At 39.3% G+C, this 5,920-nt stretch overlaps 1 pseudogene; it reads right to left on the reverse strand.

The window, feature by feature from the left end:
• Positions 1-273: 273 nt before the first annotated feature.
• Positions 274-2,288, reverse strand: LOC140519788 (E3 ubiquitin-protein ligase RNF170-like; annotated as a pseudogene).
• Between the last annotated feature and the right edge of the window lie 3,632 nt (positions 2,289-5,920).

The following is a 5,920-nucleotide window of genomic DNA, read 5'->3' on the forward strand; positions in this document are numbered from 1 at the left end:
AGGGATAAAGTCAAGATATTAAAATATTCCTTTTCATGTAATTCCTCCACCCATATAGTGACCTTTTCAGAAGATATTATTTTATATAGCTAGTTACTAACCAAACAGACATTGCTGAGACAGTTATAAATCAAGCTTCAGTATTACAACCTCCAATATACTGATAGTTCCAATTAGCAAAACTTCCTAAGATGCTTTTGAATCAATATTATATTCAAGTATTTTGGTATGGTTTGTTTGAATAGTTTTCCACAGAAGCTCAAGCAACATTCATTAATTTCTTATGTTTAGTCTTTGTGTTAGTACTTCTGGATACATGATGGAGATGTATATAAGCAATGAAAAGAAGAGAAAGAAATCATCTATATATCTTAGACTTCCAAAAAGGCTTCAGGAACAAAATGCAAGGATGATTATCAGAGAGAAAAAAGCTCCCAGTAAGCAAAGTAATATCCTGATGCGGAACGTCCAGAAAGGGTTTTACTGCAGCTTTGTCTCAGTAAAGTGGGTAGATCCATAATTCTTTCTACAATAGTGCCAGGCCTAGAGGCCTGTGTGGGCTACCCGAGTCTTCTTACCTCACCTCCGAGGTCTTCGGTTGGCCAAAACCGGATGCTCATATGAGAGAAAGGACGTTCCAGAGTCGAACAAGGGTTGAGCTTTATTTCAGGGTCTCAGTTACAAGTGCAGGGGGGTCTTCCTTAGGAGGAAGAGGGGGAGATTTCCTAAGGAGGCTAGGATCTTAAGGGATTGGAAGTAGAAGTACAAGCGGGGAGAGAGGGGGAGGGGAGAGAGGAAAGAAGAAAAGCGGAGCCTACTGTCCTCTTGGCTCCTCACGTGCTAAGAGAGCTTTCAGGCTTCCTCAATCCTACTTAACCTTCAGCTGCATAGTTTGCATCTGAATACCGTGCTGTTAGGTAACTAGGTGTGCCCAGATCCGGGACAATCTCGAGGGCAGGGAGATCTCTCTCCCATCACGTTTCTCACGGGAAGAGGCGGAATTACTCGAGATAGCTCGGTTCACGTCGATTCCCTGCCATTTCCTGGGGGGGGGGTCTCGTGAGAGCTCTAAGATTTAGAAGCTCCCACCTTTACCCGCCCGAGACTGTCCACACGGAATTGAGCTTCCAATCCCAACACAATAGATGTGAGTTGTCCTGAGAATCTTCAATGATAGTCATTAATATCTTGATGCAATTCTGAATCTGATTTTCTTCACCAAATGCTGGTAAGAGTAAGGTAAGTGGTTGTCTGCAGACTGTACAACTAATGGCTCCAAGCCGTGAACCATATCGCCAATATGCAATAATGCAGGTACTGCAAAAAAGATGTCGACAGTTTGTGTCACTAGGAAGAAAAGTCTGAAGCTGTAACTCTTAGTTTTCAGGGTGAATATTTTGTTCTACATTATTAAAAAAAAATACATACACATACGCGAAACTGATCACAACTTCCACAAAGCCTTGGTCACTTACTCATTCTATAACTGAATTATCCAGTTCCAAATTTTGATTTCCAGACTGATGTTTGCTCTTACTAGTTGTCCAGGGCCACTCCCTTGAATGCTTGGCCCTGGAGTGCGCACCTAGTCCAACCTCCTGTGATCTGCACTTGGAGTTTCCCAAGAACTGGACTGGGGAAATCCCGCCGCAACATCCAGTCCCGAAAAAAATTTGGTAGCCACTCAGACGCAGGTGACTGGGCAGCCACCTGTGCCTAAGGAAGCAGAATTGCTCCAGATTGCCCCTGGGCTGCCCAGCAACTGGAGATTCTTCCCACCCTCACTCCCAACTAGTCCTGCTCCTATGGAGAAGGAGGAGTAGGGAGGAGAGAGCAAGAGAGACCAGCCAGGAAGCTTGGGCAAGGACAGGACCTCTCTGGCCACTCTTTAGTTCTTCAGTGCTCTTTCTAAAATGTGCTGTCTAGTGTGGAATAAAATATGACAGATGTGGTCTGACTGTGGCAGAGATCTTGGGGCTTTAACCTTATCCTAGATGGTCTATTTCTCTCCATTCAAATGAACATATCATTTGCTTTTCACACTTGATTTACATTAGGTTTTGCAGCTGACTACCTACCTTCTCCTCACCAAAAATACCTGTAATCATATTTCCCCTTTCTTAAATTTATGATTTAAATTTTGACTTCATTTAAAATTTAAGTTATTATTTGATTTTTTTTAAAAAATGGAAGAAATTGTATTTGTGCTAGAGTAAATGTTTTGACTCATCAGTATGGATATTCCTTCTAATGCATTAGAACACAATGTATCCCTACTTACATAACATGTTTGATGTTCTTCCATGTCCAATCATAAGTGTGTGTTTTATCAAATCTTAAGTGAGTGACTCCTTTAAATTATCTTGACATCAGGAATATATCAAATTTGTGACTAGATCACTTCACTCCCTTTCCCCCAATCAAACAGTTCTTTGACAGCAGTCATTTAAATTTCCATTGGCTGATAACTCCTTATTTGTAATATGTTACAACCTTCTTATTATCCAATTACATCCAATGCATCTCCACTCTGCTTTGGGTGATTCTCAACTTCAATACTTTTCAGGCTTATGTTCCTGAATTGAGTTATATCATTGGAAATAAATATTGGTAGAAAAAGATATTTATTTTAGAACTTTACAATTTTTCAAGCCAATCTCATCTTAAATATTTTTGCCTATTATTCCAGTCTTATGAGGACTTTGTGGATCCTAAACTTTTTATTTTATCTCTCTGTACTAACTTTGTGCCACCAGAAAATCTAATACAGATGTAATAATGATATAGAAGCATCTCTTACCGAACCTAGTTACAACTCTGACCAGGGTCAGAACAGGTAAGGACAAATATATTGACAGGGAAAGTAAGGATTAATGATGGATGTTGTCTTAAATCAGTGTGGATGTGATTGAGGAATCTGGGGAGATAGTACACGAGATTGCCAAACTTTTAAGGTAGAAAAAATTGGAAAGACACAGAAAGACACAAAGAATGAGAACAGAAGAGAAAGTATACCCGTGTGTTTTGCTGTTTAGACACAGGCACAGAAATTTGCTATTCCTCTAGCAACTAAAACTTCTATGAGAAAATATGTTCATTGGGGGTTTAGTGGTATGAAGTAGAGGTGGGGGGTTAATTAATACACAGAGAATAGCTGTGTTAATAGCAGATGATTCTGAGATTATGCCAGCTCTTGCCTTCCTACTCAACTCTGCATCTGCAACCCTTGAGAATCATTGTGGTGTCTATGGTGCTTTGGAAACTAGCCATGAGTTTTCTGTACATATTTATCTTATTTTCTTTCATAGAGAGAAGGGAATTTTAAAAGTAGTGTGTGTTCGTCCTTCATTGCAGAAGAAGACCATGCCATCAGACAAATGATGACATGACTTGCAGTTGACTTTGTTTTTTTGAGTGAGGGAAGGCTGTGCAGGTCACCAGCCTCACTTCTCCAGAGTCATCTGAATCCAGCGACCAGATATTCATCAGGATGACTGGAGGTAACCCAGGATGAGGCAATTGGGGTTAAGTGACCTGCCCAAGGTCACACAGCTAGTGAGGGTCAAGTGTCTCAGGTGAGATTTGAACTCAGGTCCTCCTGACTCCTGCACTGGTGCTCTGTCCACTGCACCACCTAGCTGCCCTTCTAAAAATAGTACAATGAAATTGTAGGTTAGCTGTCTTCCCTAAGTTAGAAAAAGAGATAAATTCCAAAATAGAGATTGTTTTTATTTGGTTTGTTTGATTTTTATCTTTGAAGGGAAATATTTGGAGAAAGAGAAGCAAATCTTTGGGAAAACAGATCTGTTATCTTCATCTTATTTACTAGTTATTGGTCTTCTTTCACATTCTTTTTCGCAAAATGGCTTTATTGTTATCTAAAATATTGATAACCAACCTAAATTCATTTTCAGGTTTAGTGACTTGTACACTACTCTTGTAAGGTCAGCTCACTCATTTTACTCATCTATCCTATAGGTTTCTATCTAGTCAACTTGGAGTTTACTGGCAGATTTCTTTCTCAAAGACCAGACCTTAAACCCAATTCACTTTGTATCTCATAGATTGAATAATGATGGGTCCTTGCCAAAGCATCATATAATGGCTATTTTGGGGACCCTTCTGGCTCAGATTCAATGTAAAGAGTAATTGTTTCTCTTTTGGCCAGCAATCCTGAAGGTCTTCCCCTCCCGGTTTGATTTTTTTTTCATTAAAATGACAGTCCCTTGATTCACTTTTAAAGAGGCCTGTTCACTATATGAGTGTTGCCTTACTCAAAGTGAAAACATGAAAAGGTCTCAGCTTAAAAGACTTTGACCTGCATCCTGGGCTATCTCCAGTTGTCCTAATCAATATCTGGCCACTGGATCCAGATGACTCTGGAGAAGAAAGTGAGGCTGATGATTTTGTACATCCCTCCCTCACTCAAATCAAAGTCAGTTGCAAGTCACGTCATGTTTTCCCTAATGTCATAGTCCTCTTCGAGAATGAAGGACAGGCCATACAACTTTGAATGAGTTTTCGAATGATTTCTTGTTTCACGTTTCTCTGTAAGTCATACTGTTATTCTACAATGGTATATTCCAATTCTCTTCCCTAAATATCAGCTCTTCTCTAACATGTTATGTCCATTATTGACTTTCTCAGGATACCAGAACTTGAGAATATATGATCGTAAGCAAAATGGGATATATTGCTGCTTTTGTTTTAGTATAATCAAGTGCTTGATTGAATCTTGCCTTTATCAATCAAGAATCTTTATTAGGAGTAAACTACAGAAATTAGAGTTTCTTTAACTAGAAACAGTATATGTATTTGTACTGTTAATATGATTAAAGATCTTCTCCACCCATTTGGGCCTATCCATTAAAGGAAAATTTGATTAGAGAAGTTTGTAGGCATACCCACAGCTTTTGTTAATGAGGCCCTAGCTCTCAAGGGTTGGGATGACCTCTGGCTCTAAAACAAGGTACAAATACTCTGAGTGTGAGGTTTTACTTTGGGGCTTAGTTTATGTAAGAGTGGTTGGCCAGATGATGACTCTTGGAAGCCCTTAAGAGCCCCTGGCTTTGAAAACCCAGATATCATGCTTTCTTCTCTGGTAACTATGGTCAGGCATTTGGGGTTCAACTGTGTGTTGAATTGAGGCAGAGGAAGCCATGTCTGTTGACTTTTAATTACTGTGTATTTTCATTGAAGTTCAGGGTGCTGACCCTGTTGAACTAGGTGAATCATATATTTGCTTGCTTAAAGGAATGATACATGTGTTTTGATTAAATTAATTGTTAACCACTCAAAAGTTGCCTTTCCTTTTATAAATGCAGATCTAAGAACCTGTGATAGCAGGCCCACCTGTGTATGTTAGGGTGCTTATTGATACAGCATATGGCCTGTGATGGTTAAAAAAGTTCAAGAGAAATCGTTAATGTGAAATTTAATCATTTTATTAATAAGGCCATCAAGTTATTAATAAAAAGGATGGTTATTTTTTTCCACATCTCTTAGAAAAAAGACAATCATGGTTTCAGGGCTCACAGTTTATAAGAGGGGCTGAGGGGGACGTAAGTCACCCTTGGACAGAGAAATTGCCTCTGTGCTCAAGAGAATTTCTAGCCTTGGGCTATCTAGACAAATGGCTCTGTCCTTACCCATACTTAAGTAGAACACAATGGGCTTCCACACCTTACATTAAATCCCTTGTAAAGTTAGCTATAATCTGACTAAGATCTAGGAGAGCTAATTCAGTTTCATTATCAGTAGTGTCCTATAAGTGACTGAACTTTTTAAAATGATGAATTTAGAAGGGGAGAGTTATGAATCTCCCCAGATACTGGTCATTTAGAGTACTTTTGTTTTTCTTTTTTGCAGTCTGCCCTTTACCTTTTGCTCTCTCTCTCTCTCTTACTCTCTCTCTCTCTCT

The sequence above is a fragment of the Notamacropus eugenii genome, chromosome 1 (genome assembly GCF_028372415.1).
Source record: "Notamacropus eugenii isolate mMacEug1 chromosome 1, mMacEug1.pri_v2, whole genome shotgun sequence".
Lineage (NCBI taxonomy): Eukaryota > Metazoa > Chordata > Mammalia > Diprotodontia > Macropodidae > Notamacropus > Notamacropus eugenii.